A 27,073-nucleotide genomic window follows, 5' to 3' on the forward strand; every position below is an offset into this window, starting at 1 on the left:
TTCACATACCTACACAATAAATCCACTTTTAAAGATGTGTCAGTATCGTCCATTAGTTTGATAAACAAGACAAAAAACTAGGTAGGTATTTTATTAATGATGATAATAATATGTACGTATTGTCACCATTACGGTTGACCCAAGCATGACCGGTCATTTTTCATAAATTGAGATTATCACAGGGATTTGTCACGACATGGTTCGATGAGGGACTAAGACACGTTGTCCAAATCCGTTTGAGATCAGTCTTCGCTTTGCTACGCTTTTGTCCGTGTGACAGTTAAATATTTAAAAAAAAAAATGTAACCCCACCATTTTTCACTGTTGGTAAGCTAGGAGGCATATAAAACCACCCCACTAAGTCCTCCCTAATCAAATGTGTTATGTTTTAAAATAAATTAATTAATTCCATCTCCGAGACTCCATAAATAAACTATGCATTATAATTGAACACCCAACCACTTGTAATAATGAAATCCTAACACTCGGCTTTATGACATCCATTCTAAAGTAACCCCCAAGCTTGAAGGTGTCAGTACCTATCTGTTAGTTGAAAACTTTTAAAAGCACAGTGAAGTTCGATAACAATTTCATGGAAGATATTAATGTTCTGTTTCAAATTAGCATTGTTATCATCAGTACCTAATGAAATGAGGACTACTCATAATAATTAGGGTTGTCAAGAAAGTATTGGCACTTAGGTACTGTGGTATCGATAGGTCACGCGCATCAATACTTTTATATATTATGTAGGATTTAACAGAAAGTCTCGCAGACACAGTCATTCCATACGAATCCGAATATTTTCTTATACGCATACTTCTTTTGCTTTTCCCAGCAATGTATGTATTTCCAATGAAGAATAAATGTAGTTATCGTGAGGCATATCATTTATCAATGTCAATATATGTGTGCTGTGATTTTTATCGTTGCGAAAATAACTAATGAATGTACATAGCAATCTGCCAGGTTTACTGTATTATTACACTAAAATATCAATTTATGCTATCATGGCCGCGACTCCATCGATTACCGAATAATGAATATTAGGTACTTACTAATATTGTTTGATTTGAACAATTCAGAATTTAAAGCATGGCTAACGTGGTTATGCCGCCGTCGAGAGATTTTTTGTAGAAAGCGAAGATTTGATCCAGGTGGCGAAATGAATGTGACCAAAGCGGAGACAATTGAAATTATTCGGGACGATCGATTGTGACCAAAAGATTTGATGGCCTAACAAATTTTGTTTCTTTATTGCATTCAAATCAAAAGAAACTCACGACAGGAAAAAGTCATAATTTTCTATTATAAATACTAACGGAACTAACGCTGTTGTTAAAAATTTGGGGAAATGTTTTCGTAAGATGCGAAAAAATAGTTTCACTGTCCAAAACCGGACTTGAGCGCATGGGCTACCTGCCCTAGCTTTGTTTGGATCACATCACATTTTTGTGAATGTTATTTTTTTCAAAGGATGTGAAAAGTAATATCTATTACAGGTGTGAAGGATTCTCCCAGCTCGTCCCACCACCATCACTCCTAACTTTTTAACTGACACGTATTTTCGTATACACGAATCAGTTAGACAATCCGGCGTCTAATGATAATATTATGTAATATAATGAGTCTTTATTTGCCATTAATATTGGCACGTCATACGTAAAATTATTATACATTATTTCCACGAGTTTTTCTTTTTTATGTGTAAGTTTAAGTGTCGGAGATCTAAACATAATTGGCGCATTCTGATGAAAGTTTTTTTAGAATAGTCGATTCCTTATTTACTTATCTGTTCTGTGCATATTTGCCATGTTACCAAACATCATTGAATGTCAACACGGTGGTGAGCCGTATACGCTTAACCGTACCAAAATGTTTGACTTCTATTCAAAACTATTGTTTAGCATTTTATGAAATGATCAGGTACCATGATATTATGTAAATGCAAAAACTGCGCTGTAAGAACTGCCACCAAGGTGAGACATGTGACCTACACGTATTCCTGTTTGCAAAAGGACATTTGTATTGCACTACAGGAGATTTGAAAATTCTTCTGAAAAGAGAATATTATTCTGGACTCGCCAAGGGGTGTAGAGGCAAGGAAAATAATAGTTTAGCACGTATAACCTTCTTCTACCCAGCTACTCAATGATTTATAGCAATTTTTTATAAAATTATTATTTTTCAATTGAATATTGAATAGACACAACTTTTCAGAATGTTAAATTCTTCTTTTAGAAGAAGAGTTTGACATTCTTAAATCTTGCGTGTACCACCTATTCAATATTGAAGAAAACAATATAATTTAAAAATAATTGTTCACAAGTATAAAGACGTCATTAATTACAAAGCAGGTCATTTTTTTTATTCGAATGAATCATAGTCAGGTCAGTAGCTCAAGAGATAGAGTAGTCATTCAGCAGCAGACAGGACAGTGAAAAGGTGTGAGGTTTGACTTAACCACCTCTTTTCTAAGATTCTTTCTAATATATGTTTTCTGAGGTATTTCAAAATAAGTTTTTATTTCAACGCAAACGAAACGCCCATCACATTTCAATGAGCGACAACTGCAAATTAATGGGTGGCAAAGATATCAGATCAGCTTATTCACATATAGTCTGAAACATCAATAAAACAACTTGACAGCGGCACGTTATACAAAACAGGCGGCAAAAAAGATCGGAGCGTTCAAATTTAGAAGACGCGGCAAAAAAAATAAAATTCAAAAAGTGAACGGATACCGTGATTGATCGGCGAGATATAATAAAATTCACTATCCCTCTGTCGAAAAAGTCAAGAGTTGGATGTAATCACCAGCTGTCACCTGGCGGTTCGAGATAGGGTGGGATAAGAGTTTCTACACCACATTATCTGCTGTGTCGATCTTGCATTTGACAGGTTAATAATTATCAAGATAGAGAGAGTACTTTCTTTTGTCGAGTGCTGAATATCGACCGATACGTTCAAATGAAATATGAATTAGAAGGTGGCCAATAGTAAAGTTGTCATACAATAATTGACATTTACGCTTTTACCTGAGAATATTTGCATAAAAAGCATAATATTACGCTCTTTTTAACAATGGTTCCAATACCGCTGTAAATAGGTGTAACAAACTGATTATTGAGTAACCCGTTAACCGGTGCCCAAATTTAACAGAAACTGATGCATCATATTTCAGACCTAATTCACCTTTTGAATTTGTTCATAACAGAAACCTTAAATTCTGAAACAAGAAGCCGAATGTCAATGTCCGTGGACATTAAAAATCTTAAACTGCGTGTTGTAAGTGTGTTTTTCCTCAATATATACACTGGATCCGAAGTGAATCTAAAATGCTTCCAGTTTTTGAAAAATCTTAGTGTGAATTTTCTACAAATGATTCTACAATTAAGCAATGCTTGCAGATAATTTAATCACATTAGGTCAGTGTCACATTAAGAATAATCAAAATAAAATATTTACAGTTATTATAATATGAAGTACCTAAGTACTTATTTCACGTAGTTTAATAATCCTCATGACCTGTTTCATCCCGTTCAATTCATACAACAGTAGCGAGGGCTGGAATTAGGCTGTGAAGATTCGACATAAATAGTGCACATCAATCTTTGTCATACCTAAGTATTTAAAAATCAATTAAACTCTACCTAAACACAAAACCATAATAGTTTTGGTATGCTATGGGAGATCCGACAAAAAAAGTGTAAACTTTTTCAGTCATACTTATTTGTTTTCGTTGAATTAATAATACGTATTACAGATGGTGTGCACGTTTTTTTAATTCATTAAGGGCACACATGCTTACCTAGAGTTTCTGTTTTTTCATTTAAAGTTGAACTATGACATTGAATACTAGGTATGATTTTTAAAGTGAAAGTGATATTATGTTACATCTCTTTTACGCATGCTAATATGATTAAAAAGTTATTCTTTCTCTTTCTGTCACATTCGAATTTGATTACCGAAGTTTAAACATTTACTATGCGTATTAGCTGACGTGCTTCGTCGTTTACAAATTATAACATAAATTTAAAAAATATATGTATTTATAATATTAAATATATTTTATAATGTACACAGATTTTTTTAACAACTATATTATATATACTTTTATTTATTTGTCGCATATTTAAAATGTTCTTGCTATATTAAAATCTTTTTTTTAGCCGGCCAAATAAATCCGTATTTTTGGCCATAGACTAATATAAAAATCTCTGCTGTCAAATATTATGTTTGCAAATTGCAAGGTACCTAAAACAATTGTGTTTTATATCAGGAATAAGAAACACTATCTGTAAGTACAATATTATGTTATTTATTACTATCGTAGTATTCTGTATGTTTTGCATATATTATTCAAGTGTTTATTTATTGTTTTCTTAGTCTATACATACTTTCAATGTTTCATAATTCCGACGTAATACAATCCTTTTTTTGAGGTTAGTTACATTCATTCCAGAATTATATAAAACCTGTGATTTCATATATATTTGTTTGATATAATCTAAGGCGTTCTAGTTGTTATTAAACATGTTACCTACCTGATTACTTTATTTTAGTTAATCAATCTTTTTTGATGCTTTGTATTATCACTAATGCGTTTTAATTACCACTCTTCAAACAGTCGCCAACTATAAAAGATTAAAAATCACACTATTAACAGTTCCTATGTTATGTTTTTTGCAGATGGAGAAAATGTCTACCGAGATCTTTGCTTGTCGACGGTTTCATATGAATAAGATGGAATGAAATAAATCTTTTAATTAATAATGAAATAAATCCGACTTTCGGCATACGTTTCGAACATGGCGTGATTTATGACGTCGACCATCAAGCATATACACCCATTTTATAGATTTAATAGTACAATTACACAAGGTAAATATAAAGTGACTAATGTTTAAAAAATAAAACATTTTTGCACTAAATTTATTATCGATAATGATATAAAAGTTGCTATTTTGATTCGTAATATAAAATATAATATAATTGAGGCGCCGAGCGCCAAAGGAGCTCAAGCGCCATTTAACAAAAGTGCTACAAAATGGCCGACAAGTTTTCAGTGAATTTATTTTTTTAATTTTAAACTCGAATGTTGAAATGGACAATTATTTTCTAAGCAAAGCAAATTTAAAAAAATCAAAGTATTATTTGCAATAACATTTAATGAAAAATATCTATTGGATTCCAAAAAAAATGGTGTTTGAGCCCCTTTGGCATATAGAAAAATGAAAAAAGGTGGCACTTGATACTTTTTTTTGTTGCATAAGTTTCTGTGGCATTAACATTTTCAAACTCAAATAATGGCATTAATTTAAAAAAATAAATCATTTAAAAAAAATGTTTTAATGTAAGGGTTTGAATAGCAATAAAGAAACATTTTGATATAAACAAATTTTATTATGCCAAATAAACACTGAAAAAATGGTCAAATTTGTTATGATTGTTACATGAGTTTGTTTGGCATAAAATTTGCCTTATAATATTAAATACATTTTTGCCATTACAGCAATGATTTCAAAGCTTTTGGATGGTTTTTTTGTAATAACCGTCTATATACCCAATATTATTAATAATACTAAATCAAATCGTTACTCCAAACTGGCCAAAATAACAAAATCATTATTCAAATTTAACACCATCATTTTTTCTCGAGGATTCGGGTGATTTTTTAAATTCTTTTTTTAGTGTATATCTTTCGTAATTAGATATAAAATAAGAAGAAATTAGAAATAAGAGTTATTTTCCTTTATGGAAGTTAAGGTTTAGTGGACATAATTACTAAAATGAAGTTAATAACCATATTTCAAAAGTAATCTAAAATATTTTAAACAACAGCGTATGTGAAAGAAAAACAGATAAAACATGTTAAACTTACCATGATTTTCCTCGTTTACAGGTTTAACACACATCGAAACTATTTTTCTAATCCTTCTTGAGCTCATTTTTAGTTTTTTTCACTGTTGAGAACTATATTCAATAAAACAAATCTGACAGCTGTTTTGGTCTCGCGCTCTCCATAGAATATTGGCGGATAAGCTTCTGTGGCGTGTCGACATAACGACCAAAACAATTATGCCACATAAAATAAATCTCTATTGTAAAATATCTATAATTATTTGAGCGATAAGACTTTGTGGCATGATACATATCGATTTATAGAAAAAACCTACATTCAAATGTCAAAAATCGTAAAGTTGGCGCTTAAGCTCCTTTGGCACTCGGCGCCTCAATTATGCATATCAGTTACTTGTATCATATTAGGTATGTCATTTGGTAGAGCTTACTCTCCAAGTCTTGTCTTTTTCAGCCTCAATATCACTTTGATATTAGAAAAATTGTCTTTCCAACACCAATGAAAGGTGCATGTATCTATACACACACATTTCAAAGGCTTTAAGTTTTCTAGATGCTGTATATTACTTCTTCTCTTCGGCTATATCCGCATCTTAGTTGCAGCATATGGATACAATGCGGCGCCTCCAAGAATCTCTGTCACTTTAGTTTTTTTGCATCGTTCCAGGTCATACTAGCAGCCCGTAACTCTGCCAGATATGCTATATAGATAGTGTTTAGCGGCCATCCAGAACGCCGGAATCCGGTTGGCTTGAAGAACAGGCAAACCAGATTGGGATTCTCTTCAGGCACCCGCAGCACGTGGCCGGGCCAGGTACAAAGTTGCGTATTCACTCTCAGCGTGATGGGAGGCTATTTGGTGCGTTCTTTTATCTCCCGTTACTTCTAAAATTACCGCACACCCAGTATCCGTCGTAAACATCTGTTCTCGAAGCTCAGTATACGGTTGCTCGGAGCCTTTGTAAGGTGCCATGACATAAAAACTAGTAAGATATTCAAAATAACTGCTAGAATGAATACATTGTTGAAAGGAAATGAAAACTGATAATCGTCACCGTTTTAGCAAATCCATCTATGTGCACTTTCTCAAATTGTGCAGGAGAAGGATAAAACTGAATAAAAAAATAATGTTACATTTAAACATTAAAATTATGAAGAATGCTTTATTATAATCAGAAAATGGTCTAAGATTATTATTTTGTTTACAAAAATCTTTTATTTTTAATACTAAAATAATAAAAATACAGTTTGTGATGTCACATAAGTTGTTTTGACCGTTTTGTAAATACACATAGTTTAATTTATTCATCAAAATGTGAATAATAATAAATTCATGAAAAACTGTTACATAAATAATAGTTGAAATATACATAGTGCGTTAGTGATAAATTGCAATATCATTTTATTAATTATTAATGCAATACTGAGATGATATTATATTTATAAGTTCGTTTACTTTCTATTAGCAGGTTTAAATGTTAGGTTATCGTAGAAATAGTGGTGATCTTTCTCTATTACACTTTTTAATTCCTGAAGATGTATGTATTTCGACTGCGATATTGGCAATGATTCATTATATATATTACAAAGGCAGTCAAACGGTTGCACTGATAAAGTTGAGTTTGTAAAAGATTGTTCCATCTGGTAGATACTGTAACATTTTAATATCATATACAACAGGATCTCCGGTTCGTTTTCCTGGTCTGATTGAACTTAATCCAGATTTAATCTTATCCATAATTCTTAAAAATTAAAAATCAATGACATTAATTTTATAAGGTTGTGTTGGTCTTGCTAGCCGCATATGTGCTATATAATCAGATGGTGAATATATTGGAGGCTTAAAATACTTGTCTTAGGTGGCATGTGCACTATCGGCCTCTATCATGGTGTGGCCTTTTTCCAGAAAAAGCTGTTGAATCTCGATGTTTTTTCTCTCTAAAGATATAACTTAGAGCAGTAGCGAATAATTTATTTCGGTTTTGATATCCACACCCATCCGATATTAGAATTATTTCATTGTATTGTCCTGCTTTCGATGAGATGAGACAAATTCATTAGAAGATACATTATGAAGAATGTATATGGTGAAATTGTGTAGTTGCAGCTTTTGTTTATAATAAATTTGTGCCTGTGTTTTGGACATAGCAGCACACTTTGGAGATCCATTGTGATTACTAACCGTCCACGTTCTGGTACTCTCCTTCATTTCATTTTTGGTCTTCTAGCATCTTTTTTTTTTAATAATGTGGCTATTGTATTCCATTTCTGAAACATTCTTCATTTTATAACTACAGCAGATGGCAGTGATGGCACACTGATCTTTACGTGGTTGGTGGATACTGATTTTTTGGTGGTAAATATACTGGAGTATATTCTGCTGCTTTATGACCATTTTCCAGAGACCATTTTTTATATTCATCATGCATTTGTATTTTGGATCGGAAACACGATTCCACATATACCCTGGAGGTATTTTCTCTGCAATAATGGCTGGGAACTTTGGAATTAGATCCAACCATAATGTAACATTTTTCCACAAATCTCTCCGTTTTGATTTTTGGTTGCACTACCAATTATTTATCTTCAGTCAGATTCTTATTACCTGTCATTGTTGCTTTCAATTGGCCACTGTCATCGAGACGTTTGTAGTTGTTTATCCAACTTTTAAATTAATTCTCGCCTATACCCTATTGACCATGTAGGCATCTTCCAGAAATTATTGAATATTTCCTGTCTCTTTTTTTGAGGAAGCATCTTTCAAACCGTCGTGCAAGACCATAATGCATAGCATATAGCATAGAAACAAACTATGTTTAGCCAAACTGTAAAAAAACATTACACTCTCGATATCAAAATACCATCTATATGTTACTATAATATACACATAGTTGTTTTTGTGAACCGTGGTTTTTGAACCTTACACATAGCTGTTTTTTATTTTTTGAAATAACTTCGGAGCGAGTTTACCCAACACATAGATCATTTTACTGGCCTATAGAGAAAAAAATAAGGAATGACTTGGTATTTAAAAGTCATTTTTGATAAAAGTGACACATAGATGGTTTTGCTAAAACGGTGACGTAATATGATATATCAATTAATTTGTCCATCTGAAGTTGTAGATAACAGTTAATAATTATGTGTTATACCAGTAATTAAATGCTGACTTCAAATGAAAATTGACAATTAAATATTGAAATAATATATTACCAGTTTTGATTTTTTTAAGTACTATACTATATCCATGGTTCATATTACAATGTCATAGTAAAACTTAGAAGAATAAAATATGTCGCAAGACGAAATCAATCTTGGGGTTTTAATATAAGTTAAGGTGACGCATCAGTGAAACGCCAAATAATTTTCAACTGTACGGGCGACGAAATTTTGGACTCGCTGCCATTCACTGAGAGAATATTGATCCAGGAACACGTCACTTTGCTGCGTGATGGCGACGGGTCAATTAATTCTAAAATCGTGTAAAGATGACTAAAAACGTTACACATTTACTTTAAAAAGAAAACATGTCAATGAATATATTATTATTGTTACTAATAGAACAATAAACAGAACATAAAATGGACGTATGTTGGATTTATATGACAATTAATATTTCGTTTGACAGGCGTCATTTTCACCCGCCACCCGCAATCCGCGCATCGCCTAGCGACGATCTTTTTAGACCGTGCCTCAACTAATGCATGGCCTTAAATAAATAGTACACAGCTAATTTGTTATTACTTTGAATACATGCCATGTCTTTACATCAATAAAAAACAGAAAAACAATTTAATAATGTATAAATATTTATATAAGACTTAACAACGGCTGACATCTACTTAGACACGATAAGCTCCATTTAATTTCCTCTTATTTTAAAATTCACCAAGATATATCCTAATAAGTAGGTAAGTATATTACATTTGTACATATAATAAGTAAATCAAGTACTTAACATAAATAATTATACTGTAAAATTAAATTACAATTGAAGAAGTATATATGGACCCCACAGAGTAATTAACAATATAATAATTTATATAATTATATCGGGTATATACTATATTGACACATTTTAATGAAGTCTATTTTTCTTGGTACCTACGTTCAATGATAAATGTTGTTTTATATTGTAACATAAACAATGGTAATATGCATTGATCTTTCTGATTTTTAAACTGTGATATCTATTTTATATATCTATTGATTTCTATGTGTATAATTGATACATTATTTATTTCAAATACAATACAATACAATTTAAAAACTAACAGTAAATAATATAGAAAGCGTCATGTTGTTCAGTTGGAATTTCTACTAGGAAATTCTATCCAATCCAAATCCAATTTTTACTAGGTGGGTACTTGTAGGTCAGCTATTTTTGGAATAAAATGAATCCCTTAAAAAACATGAAATAAGAATAGAATGATATATATTTGTGAAAATTTACCAAATCAACATGTTTAACGTGAATATTTTCACACTAAAATGATAAATATTGTTAAGAAAATATACACAAACAGTTCATTCAGAAGTTATGACGTTTAAAAGATCCCGCGAGTTAACTCGTGCGTGGCACTGATCAGTTATGAGGTGATATCAGTTATAATCATTTATGAGGAATGGTTATAAGCCATTGGCACAACCAATTTGGTTTTTGACCTTGAGAACAAAATGTACTTTTTACACGGGACCAAACTCCACGGCTGCAGAGACGAATGCTTATACAAAATATGGCACAGTGGAATCGCCAGCAAGATCTGTAGGTATCATTATTTAGATGTAAGTATACATATTATTTTGAATTTCATAAAATTACACTTGTTCTGGGTGTCTCGCAACAGTAAACTATATTAGTAAATTAGATATATCTTGATGAACTATAAAATAGTGATGTAATAAAGACTTGTTGAAAATATATTAAGTATAATAAAATTTAGAAATTTAGCCTTTCTGGTTCTCTAATATTCATAGATCTACTGGTTCTGGCAGTAGACAATTCATATAAAAGTGATATATCTTTTTTTCAATCTTTTCAATCCAAAATCTATTTTGCCACAATAATTTCTAATTAAATGGTTTTTACATTCAACTTTCTCGACAGTTACATTCGTATAAGGGTGACAATCAAGAATTTTTTTGTATGTGCTGGAATCTCCATCAGCAATCAATTTTGAATAAATCAATCCATGTGTATTAATAGATTCTTTAAAGCCTTCTAATATTGCTGTAGATTCCATTCCAGCTGACGGACCGGTGTAATTTAAGAAGCATTTATGTTGTTGAGCAGGGATATTTTTAGCTTTAGCGCACAAATCGCAATATTTATTTTTCACTGACATGTACAAAATCTTCCCGGTTCTTTGACCAATGATCGTGGCAGCACCAGATGCTGCGGAATAATTGCATCTGTATGAACGTTTTGACCAACAGCCGTCTGCAACAACTGATATCATGGGAATACCAGAAGAATCGACGTCACCATTTTCGATTGCAAGTTGTCGCTCTTCTTTCGCAGCGTTTTCCATACTCTTATTTTTGGTTTCTTCAAACCACTCGTACACCTTCTGTTGACTCTTTCTGTATGTTCTTGCTGTAATCGATGGTACATCAATTGCAGAACACATTTCTTCCAGATTTGAAAATCCACTGCCGATACTGATTATACTGGATACAAATGCGTCACAGAGATTCATTTTGTTTTCGTTCATTTCAGTGGTATATAATTTTAATTTTTTACCACAAAGTTTACATTGGATAAAAAATGTACTACTAAAGTTTTCCCGATTTTCCCCAAAAATTTCTAAATGTGATAAATTACAATTAAATGGAGAATCATGGTGGCTAATTAATTGAAGTTGTTGGAAAAAATATGAAAAGTCTATAATTCTACGGCCTTCTACACGGAATTTAGGGCTTGAATCTTCAATTTTATTTTCTATAATAAATTCTTCGTGTTCGTGTTCAAATGTGGGATGAAATTCTGGTTCAGGTAGTATGCTTTGAGGATTTCCATGCTCAGGCATAGTCTTCGGCAATATATCAATACTATAATACATTCAAAAATATTAGTTTAGTAGATGGTTAGATAGTTAACAGAAAACAAAATGTATAGCTGGTATTAATTATTGTACCAGATTATAATTATTTTTGTCACAGACACACTAATGTCGAATAAGACATGGCACAAACATAATATAAAAAAAATATAAGTACAAATGATCATTATACTTAATTGTGTGTATTAATAAGTAATACGCAAAACTTCTTTTTGCAAGATAAAAAAATATTGTGAACCAAAATTTTCTGTGAAATGTGGTTTTTTCAACTATGTATGATTATGTCAAATTATAAAATAATAATTTCAAACCTTTGTGTTTTTAATGTATTAGTATTTCCATCTTTTCTCCTACGTCTTTTTTTGGAACTTCCAGCCATCGGATAGTGAGTTCGTGGCATTTTTTGTAAGTACAATCGATATAAATAATTGTGATAATACTGTTAGGTACCTATGTCAAAAACCGAGGATGAAAATTTCGCATTCCCGCTGAAATAAATGACGTTCATAGTATTGCCAGGCTAAAGTTTCGAAATTAAAGTTATTTTTAAAAAAAAAAATTACATTGGAAAATATTATGTAAGTACAGGCATCCATTATTATGTTATTTGATGAAAGTATTCTTTAAAATCATCTGTATTATTATAATCTCGCAAATTCATAATTTAGTAAAAGTTAAATTTTCTGTAATATAAATATCAGTAGGTACCTAACCCAGGTTGATTCATAATTTTGGCTAAGTAAAAAATATAGATATTTTTACTTCGCGATGTGTTTGGGGTGTTCTAAATTATGTAAGTATGTTTAATAACAAACGTGAAATTCGTAAAACCTCATGTGTATTATTTATTAAATAAAAAATAGTAAAACTAATAGTACTGGTGAAAAACTTCATTCTCTTATTTACTAAAATATCAATCCAATAATATTTTAGTAGATATGGCAATACTGGACGATCCGCTATATTTCACTGAAATAAAATCTATCACATTTTAAAAAATACATACTTCATCATAATAATTATTTTGAATATAGAGGGAGATAGTTATAGAAAGGGACAGAAAACTAATTGCTATGTTGCAATATTAGGCACAAATGGTTGCAACAGTGTTAAAAATTACGATGTATGATTTAGTATGACATTACGTAGAATTTACGAAAGTACAAATTTCTTCAGATGTTTTTTTGTTTTGTCCTCAAATGTCAAAATATGTTTTCCTTTTGATTAATTTGTTCGAATTTATGTTTGTTTTACCTATTTTTGTGCTCAATTTGTAGCATTCACTTTTATAAACATATTTTTGTACAATACTCGTAGGTTGGCGTATTTTTTTGGTCATATAAACTGAAAATAATACCAGCTACAAATTCCATACATCTTTCGCCAAATTGCTGGCGGATCTAACATACCTTCAAGTTGGTCAAATATTTCGTGAAATGGTTGTTTTTAAAAGGTATTTATTTAGTATTATAAATTTATAATTTACAAGATATTTCATCATTTCTTCAATGATTAATGATAACCCTTCTGATACGTAGCTTTAGATTATTTGGAATGTATATAATTATCGCATATTTTAATAACAAAATATCCAGTCGATTCCGTTAGATTTAGAGCCAACAGAAACTGCAAATATTATAATTACACTGAATATATTTTACTGCATTATGTTTGATAACATTAAAACTATCTATAATACATGGTTTGACATAATATTTAGTGGAAAAAACGGTTATCAACACAGTCCATTAATGTCACAAAAATATGGCTTCGTTCTCCATTATTACATTTCAAGGTTCCAAAGAATATTATTTTACGTCATAAAAATACTTTATGCAGTTATCAAATGTTTAACATAAATATTTGCCGATGAATAAGCTTCATAATTATATAAATAGTTTTTCTATAAATCTTTCGTAAGATTCAGGCTTAACCTCCGAAAATACCATAAAATAGCTGACATGGAACACCTTCCCCCTTAAGCCCCGCCTAAAACAAACGATAATCGATAAAAAATATTCTTATATTTATCAAATATCTAAAATGATGTATGGTTTAATGGCATAATTTTAGATATTTTATAGATGGATGAATATTTTTTATCGATTATGGTTTGTTTTAGGCAGGCTTTAATTGCATTTTACAAACCAACAAACACCATCTACACGTCATTGTAGTCTTAGTTCAATGAAAACAAATACGTTTGACTGACAAAGTTTAGTGTGCATTATTTATGTCGGATCTTAACAGCCTTCATTCACCCTTCGCCACTGTGATACAAACTATACAATTTGATAGCAATTTATTGAAAATATGGACAGTAATTAAATGCAAAATTCGGAGAACATCTCTGTAAATAAATAAATCGATTAAATTAATCTAGCTTTTCAGAAAATATACGCGTAAATAATTGCGTAAAATAAATACTATCTTGACGATTATTAAACTATGCGGAATAAGTATGTACCTACTACGTCTTGTGATTTATTTTAACTAATAAAATGTCTTTCAAAACTGACAATACTTAACATTATAAAAGAAATTATATTTATATATTTAGGCTTCGTCTTCCAGGAAAGGTTTTCATTGGCAGTGTTGGGCGATATAATTTTTTGGCAATATCTGCCCCTTAGTTGGTGCATATGGAGACCACGCGGTGCCTCCAAGAATGTCGCTCGCTAGTCTTCTCGCATCGTTCTAAGTCATACCAGCATCTCCGCCGTATACACTAGATATATAGTAGTTAGCGGCTTTCCAGGATGCCGGAATCCGGTTGGCTTGAAGAACAGGCAACCCAGGTTGAGGTTCTCTTATGGCATCCGCAACACGTGACCGAGCTAGGTTCAACATCGCCTCTACACTCTCAGCGTGATGAGAGGCGGCTTGGTGCGTTCTCTTATTTGCTATGATTTACTCGTATTTATTCAAAGTTTCGTGGAGTTACGAAAATAAAGCTGGTATGTACTAGGTACTTGTTACAGTCATATTAATTTCTCCTACCCATTATAGGCAATTCAAATGGGCAATACTGTTTATTTAAGGAGATACTTAAATGAAGCTATGCGGCAATAGCAGTCGACACACATCACTTAATGCGGACATCCTTGATGTGTTAATCAAATATAATTTTTATTTATTCAGTTGGTGTATGTATTGTTGCATTACTTGTTCCACTTTCCGATACCACTGGTTAATAATTCATAATTATTTTATTGTCTCGAGCGGCTGATGTTATCTTTCCACTCTAGATGGAGGCGTCCTTGGTTGTTTTTTTTTTAAATTTTATTAAGGAGACGGATTAATAAAAATAGTCATAAGACCCACCACGTGGGTTAAATTTTCTTGCGTTCACAGTAAAGAGCTTGCAACAGGCGTAGGAGAGGCGAACTGTTTCCCGTGACCCAAATGAAGTTCTTGATCGTCTTCATTCTCCCTCTTGTCTGTTGTAAGCTCCCCCAGCTGCCTTAACTTTAGAGGCTCCGTATCACTTTCAACGTAATTTTATCACCCCAGTATATCCTCCATATACCTTTGGGTATATTGGATATTTCTTGATATTCCGTGTTTTTCATCCTTGAGAGATGGCTTGACGCCGTACTTCTCGTATGAAACAAGCAAGGAATCACCGTACAACGCATGCAGTTCACAGGTGCATATTCTCGCCACGTGACATCTTCATCTTCGTTTCAAAGACGGTGGCCATCGTAACCCGATACGTAAGATAACGGCTTCTACACATTTATGTGATTTTTAGCCACTACTACACGGAGCCTCATCCCTGATCTTGTGCTAACAAAAAAGTTATCTTCCTCTCATCTTTCTTTAAGGCCCAGTATAATGACAAATGTGGCAACAATATAGGCATCGTGAGGGTTTTATGGATATTTATTTTGGTTTTACAGGAGTCCTGGTCTAACTTAAGCGTCTCTATAAACCCTAGTAAGATTTGTTCACCAGTGTGATAATGTAATAATGTGTAATAATTATAATATTAACTTCTTGACTAATATCGCTTTGAAGAGTGAAACGTCATCCAAGGTATATGAAGTCTTCGATTTTCTCAAATTCGTAACCGTTGATCAGGCTCAGGCATGGGTTTTATTGTAGTGCCGGTGACTTTGTAATTGTATAAAAAATTGTGACAATTTCGCAACTAAGTAAAGATATTTTTAATATAATACACTATGTTAAACCACATATATAATTAAATATAGTCTCTTCGTTACGAAAGTTTCATTGCGTACCTAGATCGACCCATTTTGAATAGATTTGTTATGAAAAAAGAAAATAAATTAAACATCCGAGTGCAACGGTATTTCGCTGAAGCTACGCGCGATCGCCTATGCGTTTTAACAAGCTGAGTAAATTGCGATAATCAAATTACGATACAATTGCAACCTCTGTTATGCAACGTATTTTTTTCTCCATAATACCGCTGAAGGAATATTGATGGATTTAATGAACCGCGAAGTGGTTAAACAAAATCTTCCGGAGAGCGATGCCGACTAGATTTCTTCCTTTTTTCGCTTCGCCGGACTTTTGCTCAACACTATCTTATTGCAAAAACCGTAGCACACCGAGTGGACTCTGATATAACCATTTAATCTAATCATTGACACTATTCACTTACACTAATAAATATTCATTGACTTTTCAATTCAATGGCACAAAAGAAAGACAAAATATCAACGAGGAATATTATATTTTATTTAATTAAATGAAATCGTAAATTATATCAATCTGGAAAACACAATGACAAAATACTAATACAGAAAAGAAATTGTCTGATGAAAGTATCGTTACTTAAAAACACATAAACGACACATTCTGGTTAATGGTAATACCCGTAGTAGGTTAATAAGAACATTTTTTTGGACTACTTTGTATGGGAACTGTAATATGTCTGTCAAATTTAGTAATTCAAAGGCGTTGATTCGATTCATTGTCTGATTTATGCATACTTTTATGACGTATTATGGTTCATTTGGCATATGAAGGAGGCAATGAACATGTTGTCACATTTTTGATTTTATTAAACTGGCAATGTGGTCTCTTAGATCGAACCGAGTACTACAAGATGGTATTTTAATTTCGGAATTAACAGTAATAATAGTCAAAGCATTATAGAGTATTGAAAATTATTATATAGGGTAAAAACAAGAAATGTCATTTCACGTTTAGCGTCAACACATGTACTGTCTATCTATGGTCTAAATTCACGTCAGATTTGACACTTTTGATAGTGCATAGGAATCGTATGCCAAAAGTCTCCCCCTGTGAAACACCGGACGAACGGATGAGCACTATATAAGCAACGCCAGACAAAAACCGACGCCCTTTAGTCATTGACATTACAGTCTTTAATCAACGATATCTCAGTTTGACATGTGTGACATAACATGTTCTTCTCCTGTACCCTTCATATTCAACAAATTTTTCCAAGTTTACAAGACTTATCGCCGTTTTCCTTCCAGATACGGACTGCATGAATATTATACTTCATGCCGATAGTTCCTATTGAAATTTAAATCATTTGAGTTTCATATCGGTTTAGTGCGCCGGATGCTTCTGTGAATTAAATATTACGATTAGGACATCCGCGTATGGTAACGACACCGCGTGTAGACATCTCGGCGTGACTTGTACAATGTAAATGTGTTGCATTGTGTCACACAACATCTTGGCGACATATGCATAACAAAAACACAACTGACTAAATTTGTGATTCATAAAAGAATTAATAATACCACTCATGAATATATTACAATAATTATTACAATATATCAACAAAGAATACACATGTTACAATGGCTAAAACACTGTCGAAACGATGTAGCCTAGCTAGAGTGTGGAACATGCTTGTCAATATTTCTGGTTCATTATTTTGTCAGACGAGTAGGTCCATAATTTGGTGAAAATTAAATACCAAACTCTGCTGAGCTGAGCTTGCTGAGCAATAATACTAGAGAGAGGGTTATTCTCTGGCTATTATGAAGCCGTTTTCTTTGCGGATGATGCACAGTAGAACGTCAATTTTATTATAAGTAACTTATCTATGAAACGTTGTTTCTCAGTACGGTTACCAAAATCAAACACAACCCAGTTAACTATTTCTTCCACTAATTTAATGAAAAATATTGACTAATAACTTTATACTTTGCATTAAAAAAAATTCCAAATTATGCCCTAAGTACATAGGTCAAAACAAAATTTACGGCTTCACTTCAATCTTCACAAAATAGATTATTCATGTCTTCTAGCTTACTCTAACGCATATTGCGAAGAATTTACGCATGTCGAATACTTTTAGCGAACTGAATAAGTCCTCATTTGATTAAATTTCATACATTTATTCGTTTGATAGATATATTGATGAACGCATCGCAGTGCATGCGTAGCCTGCGCACTGCCTGCCTCAAACCGAGCCGTTTTACGTGATGGAAGTACTAGCGCACGTAGCTCCACTGCCAATCGGTTTCTGATCAACATCACTTCAGTGTTGCCAACCGAATGATTCCGCGAAAAATGCATAACAGTATAGTGTCCTATAATTTTACGTAAGCCAAAAATACTATATTTTTTACATATTTGTATTAAAATCAGCATTATAAAAAAGATAACAAAATTGTAAACTATTTGACGTACAAGTGTGGACGCGGTGCGTAATACACTTTCAAAATAAAACATGCACAATACTCAGTGTTAAAACCAGATTTTTAAAGTTGAAGAAAAGTGATCAAATGTATAGTTTTTGGTAGTGATTCCCGGTTTGGTAACCTGCACTATCGGATGATGGGGAATTGTACAAAATTAACCGATTAATACTTGGCATTTGTAATCGGGTTATTATGTGTGTGCTGATTGCTGGATGAAAAACAGTATAAATAGTGTGAACAAAATGTGTGTAAGAAATTCTTACATGAATAATTGAGTGTTGCAATCCGCAACAGAATCTGCACGGCGCAGCGCACTGAGAATATTTTTCGATGTCATTATTATTTTTAATTGCGGCAATATGCGGCGAGTGTTTCACGCGACCCACAGATTCGAGGCAATAAATAAATCAAAAGTAAAAACGGACGCCGTTTGACGGATAAAATTCTCAAACTAAGAAGTATTCATTTGATTATAATATGCGTATCAGTGACTCTGGTTATCTACTATAAAATGGAACGTAGTTAAGAGTGTGACGCTCCACGCCCTTGTACTACAGCCACACGTAATAATATGGCGTCGTTGCAGGCCCTGCCTCGTTAGTCGTTTACTATAAGAACCACTTACGCGCAAGTCTGACATGGCAAGAGGCGCAGAACGTGGCAGTGGAGCGCAACAGGGTGAAGTAAGTAAGTAGGCACTGTATACGATTCGCGTGTAGTATGTATTGAACGCAGTAAGCATGATTGGACCCTTATTTTGTAAACCGTAAATAAAGGAATTGCTTCGATATTGCACCATCGCACACCACTAGGAGGTTAACTAACATATTAAGTATAAGTGATATGGTATTTCTGGAGGACTGCGGAAAAGTGGGCGTGGGGGTAGATGAGCCAAAGCCGACTATACTCGGGCGGTAGGCCGTGACACTGAAATGAGAATTACGATGGTAGGTTACTGTATTGCATTCGAAGATAGTCAAAACAACTATAGTAATAACTAGCACTACTATCCTGAATATAGTGAGCATTGCGATGAGCTGGTATTACATGAACTTATTAATTAAGACATTTAATGTTTTCGTACTTTAAAAAATTAACAGATGTATACGTAAAATTGTGATAAGTATCCAATTTTTTTTTTATATAATATAAAGCATATTGGCGGCTCTCGTGGTGCAGTGGGTAAGGCGCTCGCCTTCCACCTGAGAGTTCCTGGGTTCGATTCCCGGTCATGACAAAAACATTTATGTGTTTTTCTCAAAGCCTGGGTGTTTGTGATTGTTCAAAATTACTAACAACCACCTTGTACGAAAAAGCAAGGATATGGTTATTAATAATTCAAAAAAAAAATATATATATATATATATATATATATAAAGCATACTTTGACACTGTCGACGCTAGCTAGCTCCATTTCCAGGTGCGCGTCACAATCGAGTGGGATCGGTGTATTTATTGTGTATTGTTAGAGTTATTAATTGTAGCCTATCTATATTTTATCAATATGTGTCGATGTCGTTATGTCGATGTATTGGCCTCAATTAACATCACGTAAAGCACGCGTTTTCTTAGATGAGAAGATTATTTATTTAATGTCACCGAAATAATGCTAGAGATTAACGTGTAGTGCAAGAAGTACATATTAATATACAGGGTCTACATTTAGACGGTCGAGCATAATACAAGTGGTAATAGTTTGAGAAGCATAATAGAAAATCGCATAAAAACCACGGGTGTGAAAGAATCCAATCTCCGTTCAATGAACAATCTTCAGGTTTTATAATATCGCAGTGTTATTATTTCCTACCTAGATGGAGATAATAATATTCCAAATTTGAAATTGCGACTGCAAATTTTCTGGACGGTGACAACTCACAGGTGTGTTTAAAAATTACGAAACAGTTTATGACGAAAGTCATCTTCACTGTGAATATTTATTTACCCATGTCCACCCAATTAGGTGACGTATTTCAAGTAGATTGTTACACAACAGTATCATATTATTTATATCTTGATGGTAAGAAAATCAATAATGATTGGCTTATCCAGTTAACTTTGTATTAAATGAAATCACGTCAAAGAAATTTTTTGTTTGTCACCCCTTCATGTATAGTTAGTATTACTCATTAGTCATCGCATGAGGGCTGAACGTAAAAAGGGGGTATGAAGCATTGGAAGTGACGTAAGCATCGTACTAGGGACTGCTTATTGAAAAACAAAGGGGGTGCTCGCTACAATGACGCCATTATAGGGACTGATAAATAAGGACAGATTGGTCCAGCGGGACAACGATAGACCGAGTTCTGATTTTTTTCTGACCGAATGATTTTTTTGCAAATCGTTAACATCGCATGCACCTACGTAAGTATAAGTTACAATTTTTTTTTTAATATAAAAAAGATTTGATCAAACACAAATGAAACCTGACGCCTTGACATTGTGTTTATTAAATGTTTATCACCCACCGATCCGTTCAACATTGTTTTGAGAGAAATATTTTTTTAAAAAGTTATATGTACCTAAGCATAATTTAATTTAGGACTGATTGTGTACAAAAATTCTCATGCTACCAATCCACACTTGCTTGGAAATAGTTATTATATACATATATGTTAGAAGTTAAATTGCACGTGACATTTAATTTTCCATCTATCACCTGTGAGGTCTGCTCGTTCGATATTTACGTGTATAATATAACGTTGGGCGACTTTAAGATTTGTGCCTGGAGTTTCGTACAGAATCCTCCCTCACTCCTGATAGCCATTATTGTGTCATTATTATTATAGGTATACATTAATTCATTAATAAAAAGAGAAAAATGATACGACACAGTATTTTGGATTTAAAAAATACAACATTTCACTCATCTTATTAAACTTGACCGTGCCTGATTGAATTATTAGAGTAGGAAACAAAATAGTAATGCACGACAACTAAGGTACGCTAAACAAGTAATGCATTTTTGATCGATTGACTGTGTGTTCTGTATTATTTATACATGAGGAGCGTTTACAATGCCCTCGATATGATGCATCTAGCTAAAATTAGAATGTCACGAAAAATAGGAAATAACATGTAAATATATAAAATAGAAAACACATAATATGGAAAATCAATAAATGTGTTGTGTACATATACGACTACATGGCGAGGGCGTCAAAGATAAGTGACAGAGGATTCGATTACTAAGTGAATTTATTGATAACAAGAACATTGATTGACAGGTAAAAAAGACGTTATCATAAATATTCTGAAATGTTAGTGTCAATTTAAATATGGTAGCTACAAACACAATAGGTACTCGATTACAAATTACAATTAAGAGAAAAATTACTATCAATAGAATATATCAATTAATTAATTCCCACGCGCCCTCCAAGATATTCGATTTAAGAAATACTTAATTCCATGCAATCTTGGTACATTCATAATATTTCGGTGGCTATTTTCTTCAAGCGATAACAAAAGTTCAACGTACCTACCACAAATTTGATATTAGGTACTACAATTCTCTTCTTCTGTCTATTGGGATTAAGGGGAATGGGACAACTGGACGCCAGGACAATTGGACGTCGCACTTTCGTAGATACGTATTCAGAACGTAGACGAGGAATTTTAACCAGTTTATATCTCCTACTTAGTAGTATTAATTCATTTTACTCTTAAGCATAATGTTTTTTTATTGCGGATTGAGAATTACCATGCCTAAGGATTTATATAACATAAAAAAACTTCTTTTTCGTTGGAACTTTAACATATGCACGATTAAATCATTATTTACGTGTGCATATTTAAATTATCACCAACTATTAAATCATAATATAATAATTTAAATAAGTAATAATCTTAGATATTTTTTTTAAGTACCTAACGTCTATTTAATTTCGAATTGCGTGGCGTCCAGTTGTTCCGGCGCCAAATCGTCCTAGACCCGGATTAAGGGTAACTGTGTCTAGTTTTGATTTCAAGATTTGAGAAAATTTAATTTGTCATTAGGTGTTGTAAGGAACTATAAATAATAAAATTAATAGAACACGTCACGGGTGCCTAATTATCTGAATACAATACATAATCATTTCTATATGATTGTAAGATAATGATCGCACAAGAAAAACGCATGACTTGCAAAAAGCAAAACAGGCAAATTTAACTTTTTTATCATAAACATAACAGAATCAACGTGTTGCTCTTAATTTCGTTGTTATACATACACACGGTACGTCATGCTGTTACAGTAGCAAGAAAACGGTACTTGCTAGGGATTGCGATCTGGGACAGAATTTTCAATCACGGGACTTGTAATACGAATAATGAATTTTAGCCTATAAAAATAGATATAAATAATTCTCAAAAAGGATCGACATGTCTTATCTTATTACAATTTAACAGGTAAAAATGTTAATAGTCATATACTTATGTATAATATGTTTTCGATCCAAGAAAAAAAAACACGTATGTCAAGATGTAAGTACAATCAATAAGCCTTATTTCAAGCCAATTTTTAAGCTATCGTTCGTATTATCAAGAAGAAACTGAACAATGTCTACGTTATTTTAAATCTAGGCAGAGAAAAATTAAAAATATTGGTCTTACAACCGGAATTCCTATAGATGAAAAAATATGATGTGGAAATTTATATTAATATTATACTACATAATGTAAAATGAAATTATACCAAGTAAATGATATCTTAATTAATAAAGAAAAACATTATTTCACACAATGACCAATAAGCAGGTGGAATTTTTCCATTACTATATAAGTGGATAAAACAAATTGTACAATAATTATTGTTTGTACAATTTTCCCACTGAACAAATCGTCAGATGAATGCAGATCTATAGTGTATTTTTTCTCATCACGTTTTCAATAACACGGATATTATTGAAATAAACATGTTTATTTGTTTACGGGCATATATTATGTATGGCGGTCTGGACTAGACTTTAAAACATAATTTACGTAGGTAGGTATATTATTTTTATATTGATTTATTGGAAAACCATTTTTCAGAGAACAATATTTTCTCTTAGGTACCTACATTAATGCTTATTTATGTCACACAAGTTGGTTATATTAAGCAAGAACCATAATATGCAAGCCAAACACGTCTTTCTAAATAAACAATCCCCAGATTTTGGGATCGACAAATGAAACGGGATCCCGGGATTGCAAACCCTCAGCCTAGTAGCTAGGTACAGTCGATGGCGTTACGCATTCATACTCTAAACGACGTTTTCGCGTAACTGGGATAATTTACTATACAGTTTGTATTTTTATTATGTGCAATGGCGAAAAACCAAAGAGAATGGACTTTATATTGGAATCGGTAGCTAAAGAAAAATAATATTACATGCATTTCAGCATCATTGGAATTATTTGTTAACAGAGATGATATCGACCTATTTTGAGGTATTTATCAGTTTCTTTCAATTACGACAATTATTATTACTTACGTTTTTTCCTAATTAATCATCAAACTATTTCAGAAGCATTCGAAATCTTTTTTAAATTGTCATGTAAGCTCTATCTGGTTAGGTTAGGTTTCTTCAAAAACTTTAAGTTTTAAATAACTTTGACGCATGTGAATTTGTATTGGACAGGATTAATTAGCGTCGACATGTTTATACTATTTTGTTCTCTAGGGAAATATCTATTTAATGCTACTACTTTTATTACACATAGGTACCTGATATCAAATTTTATTTTTGGTATGGTCCCAATATTGAAGCTCGATAAACTTAATAAACTAAATTTTAATAATAAATATGACCATAAAATATAATGTAATAATAACGTAAGTGTGGACATAAATATGTAACGAATTCAGATTTTTTTACAATTATTGAAAGTTTATCTTTGACTTTTATCAAATAAAAATCTCAAAGTGCAAGCTTCGTATTTTTTCCGTTGGTGCTTCTGATGGTATAAGCATCCCCTTAAGAAATGCAATAAATAATAACCTAAAGACATTTCATAGGTAAAAAAATGCCAACGGTGAACAGATACACATATTTATTTTCTAAGCAACAAAGCCATTCATCTCGTATCTTATAGGATTCACATACACACAATGACATTAATATGGACGAAGCATCTGGAAAAATAATGACACTCACTTATTTGTCGGGTCTGCCGAATGGCATAATCTGTTCTAACGCCATTTACAATAAAGGTGATAATGCTATAAATTCCCGATGCTTTTTGTCGGGTCTGCCGAATGGTTCGGTTCGAACGGGTTCGCTCAAATGAACATTGACACTAGAAACACTGTTCTAACGCCATTACAATAAAGGTGATATTGCTATAAATTCCCGATGCGTGATATCGCATAATGGAAGTTGCGTGACGTCTACCTGTACATGCGCGAATGTCGCTATGCGCGAATTTACTTGCTAGCTACTGTACTGAGTGCGTTGTACATTAATAATGTTATTGCATACACATTAATAAAGTATGCATAATGTATTCAATTCACAACACATGCAAACAGAGGCTTGTTATAATCGTATAAGTAATCCAAAGTTTTTTTGTTATATACTTTGGTGGTGTTTGTTCTTGGGACCTGACGCACTGTCTGCCTCAATATAATGAAATGGGTGACGCTCATACAGTACAACCAATCTTTATTAACTATTTGTTTATGTTATTTTAAATCTGTTAATAAAACCTCCATTCCGTGTATACCAAAGTATGGACGTCTTAGGATCCAACATGGTAAAAAATGTATGTTACCTACCAGAGCCCACCTTCCTTCAACAGGTACTCTGGGCCACTGCTGAAAAGAAAATACAATAGGTATTTGCCGGACAGATCGACGGAAAAGCATACGCAGTAATCTTTCATAACTAATTTCACGAATACAGAATGGAAAGTGCATGCGGGTTTGTAGGAAAGATTCTACTAAACACGGTTGTAAAATGTACCTACATAGAATAATATACAGCAATCGCTAATGAATTATGATTTTAACGATCAACTGAGAGACTCGGTTTCTAGTCGCAAAAATCTCAACAAGTACGCATTTGCGCCGACCAGTTTAAAACGCAACAAAAAGGCGATTTACCGCGCTATTTGCGAGTAGTGCCACTTTCGGCGGAAACGAAGAAAGTGGTTTGTCTCGCGGATTACCCCTCGGTAATTTAATATGCGCTGGCGGGAGAAAATCGGTAAATAATAATATGTAGCAGAACAAAGCGCCATTGAATTTAAGCGTTTTACATGTTGTCACCGCGGAACAGTTAGAGGCTGCCGCGAAAACTATTACCCAAAAACCCACTTTAGATTAGACACTTAAAATAATGACACCTAAATAGAAAAATAGAAAATGTATCAATAATACCGTACTACATCTACTCAGAGATGCCTATTGTGGGATGGTTTTAAAAGAAAGTGTCTATTTCCGACAACCATTGATTTAATCTTGACTATGGCCAGGGGCGGATCAAGTCAAACGGAGGCCCTGAGCGCTAAAAAATTCGGGGCCCCTAAATTCAAGTTAGAAAAAAAAGTTTTATACATAGAAACTCTCAGAAACATAAAATATAACAAAGGCATTAGAAATAAAAAATATTTTTTTTTAAATAAATTTTCGTCTTGCTTTATTTTTTGCAAATTTGTCAATTATTTTGGCAGTGTCAATTCGGTTTAAAATTTCTTGCTCTATATACAAAATGGCCCTACCATTTAATTTTTATTCTCCCATAGTACTTCAACAAATATTTTTTTTCACGCTTTAAAACAGAAAACGATCTTTCACCTGACGCATTAGATAAGGGGATTGTTAAAAAAAATCAATAATATTTCTACATTTAGGAATGTACAAGACATTTCTTTGGCGGCTCGATAGATGTCTGGTGTGGTTTCAATAGTGGCGTTGTTTTCTTCAAGAAATATTAAAAAATGGTCAAATTCATCTTCAAAAGTACAAACATCAATGTCCTCTTTGTAAATATCCATCAACTTTTTTATCGCGTTCTTTTTTCTTCCATTGATAGATTCCGATCAAAAAATATTCGAAAAGGCTCTATAACTATTTCATATGTTTGTATTCTTTGCGTTAGTTCTGTCTTGGTCTTATCACATATGACATAAAATGAATTTACTATTATAGATTTATTTACAATAAATTAGATCCATGGACATCTGAGGTACCAAATATTATTCTCTATTTAACGCGACGACGTTTACAATAACACAATTTTATGGTATGAATATATTTTATGTGGTCATTAAACGTTAACTACTAAGATAAGAAAATAAAAGATATCGTAATGACATAAATACGTATTTATTGCAAAATCCACAGATTATGTAGGCTAAGTTTGCTAAGACACCATAAATTATTAATTTTGGCCCTTAAAGACTTTTTAATAGGTTTAATAAAATGAAAAAATATTTTGAGCTCAACTAAAATACATACACATCCTATATGGTAGACGAACATTTTATGAAAAATAACACATCGAGAAGATTGAAATGCGGTAATTTGGA

At 32.6% G+C, this 27,073-nt stretch overlaps 1 protein-coding gene and 1 long non-coding RNA gene across 3 annotated transcripts in view; one reads left to right on the forward strand and one right to left on the reverse strand.

Moving 5' to 3' along the window:
- Positions 1-27,073, forward strand: part of LOC147071851 (uncharacterized) — a 386,436-nt gene that overhangs the window by 357,313 nt on the left and 2,050 nt on the right. The gene's annotated exons all lie outside the window — the stretch shown is intronic.
- The window catches only part of bif (protein phosphatase 1-binding protein bifocal), a 107,369-nt gene that overhangs the window by 18,766 nt on the left and 61,530 nt on the right, over positions 1-27,073 (reverse strand). The window lies entirely within an intron of this gene.

Source organism: Rhyacophila brunnea, unplaced genomic scaffold (genome assembly GCF_057557595.1).
Source record: "Rhyacophila brunnea isolate RB1 unplaced genomic scaffold, BYU_Rbru_1.0 scaffold_2, whole genome shotgun sequence".
Classification (NCBI taxonomy): Eukaryota; Metazoa; Arthropoda; class Insecta; order Trichoptera; family Rhyacophilidae; genus Rhyacophila; species Rhyacophila brunnea.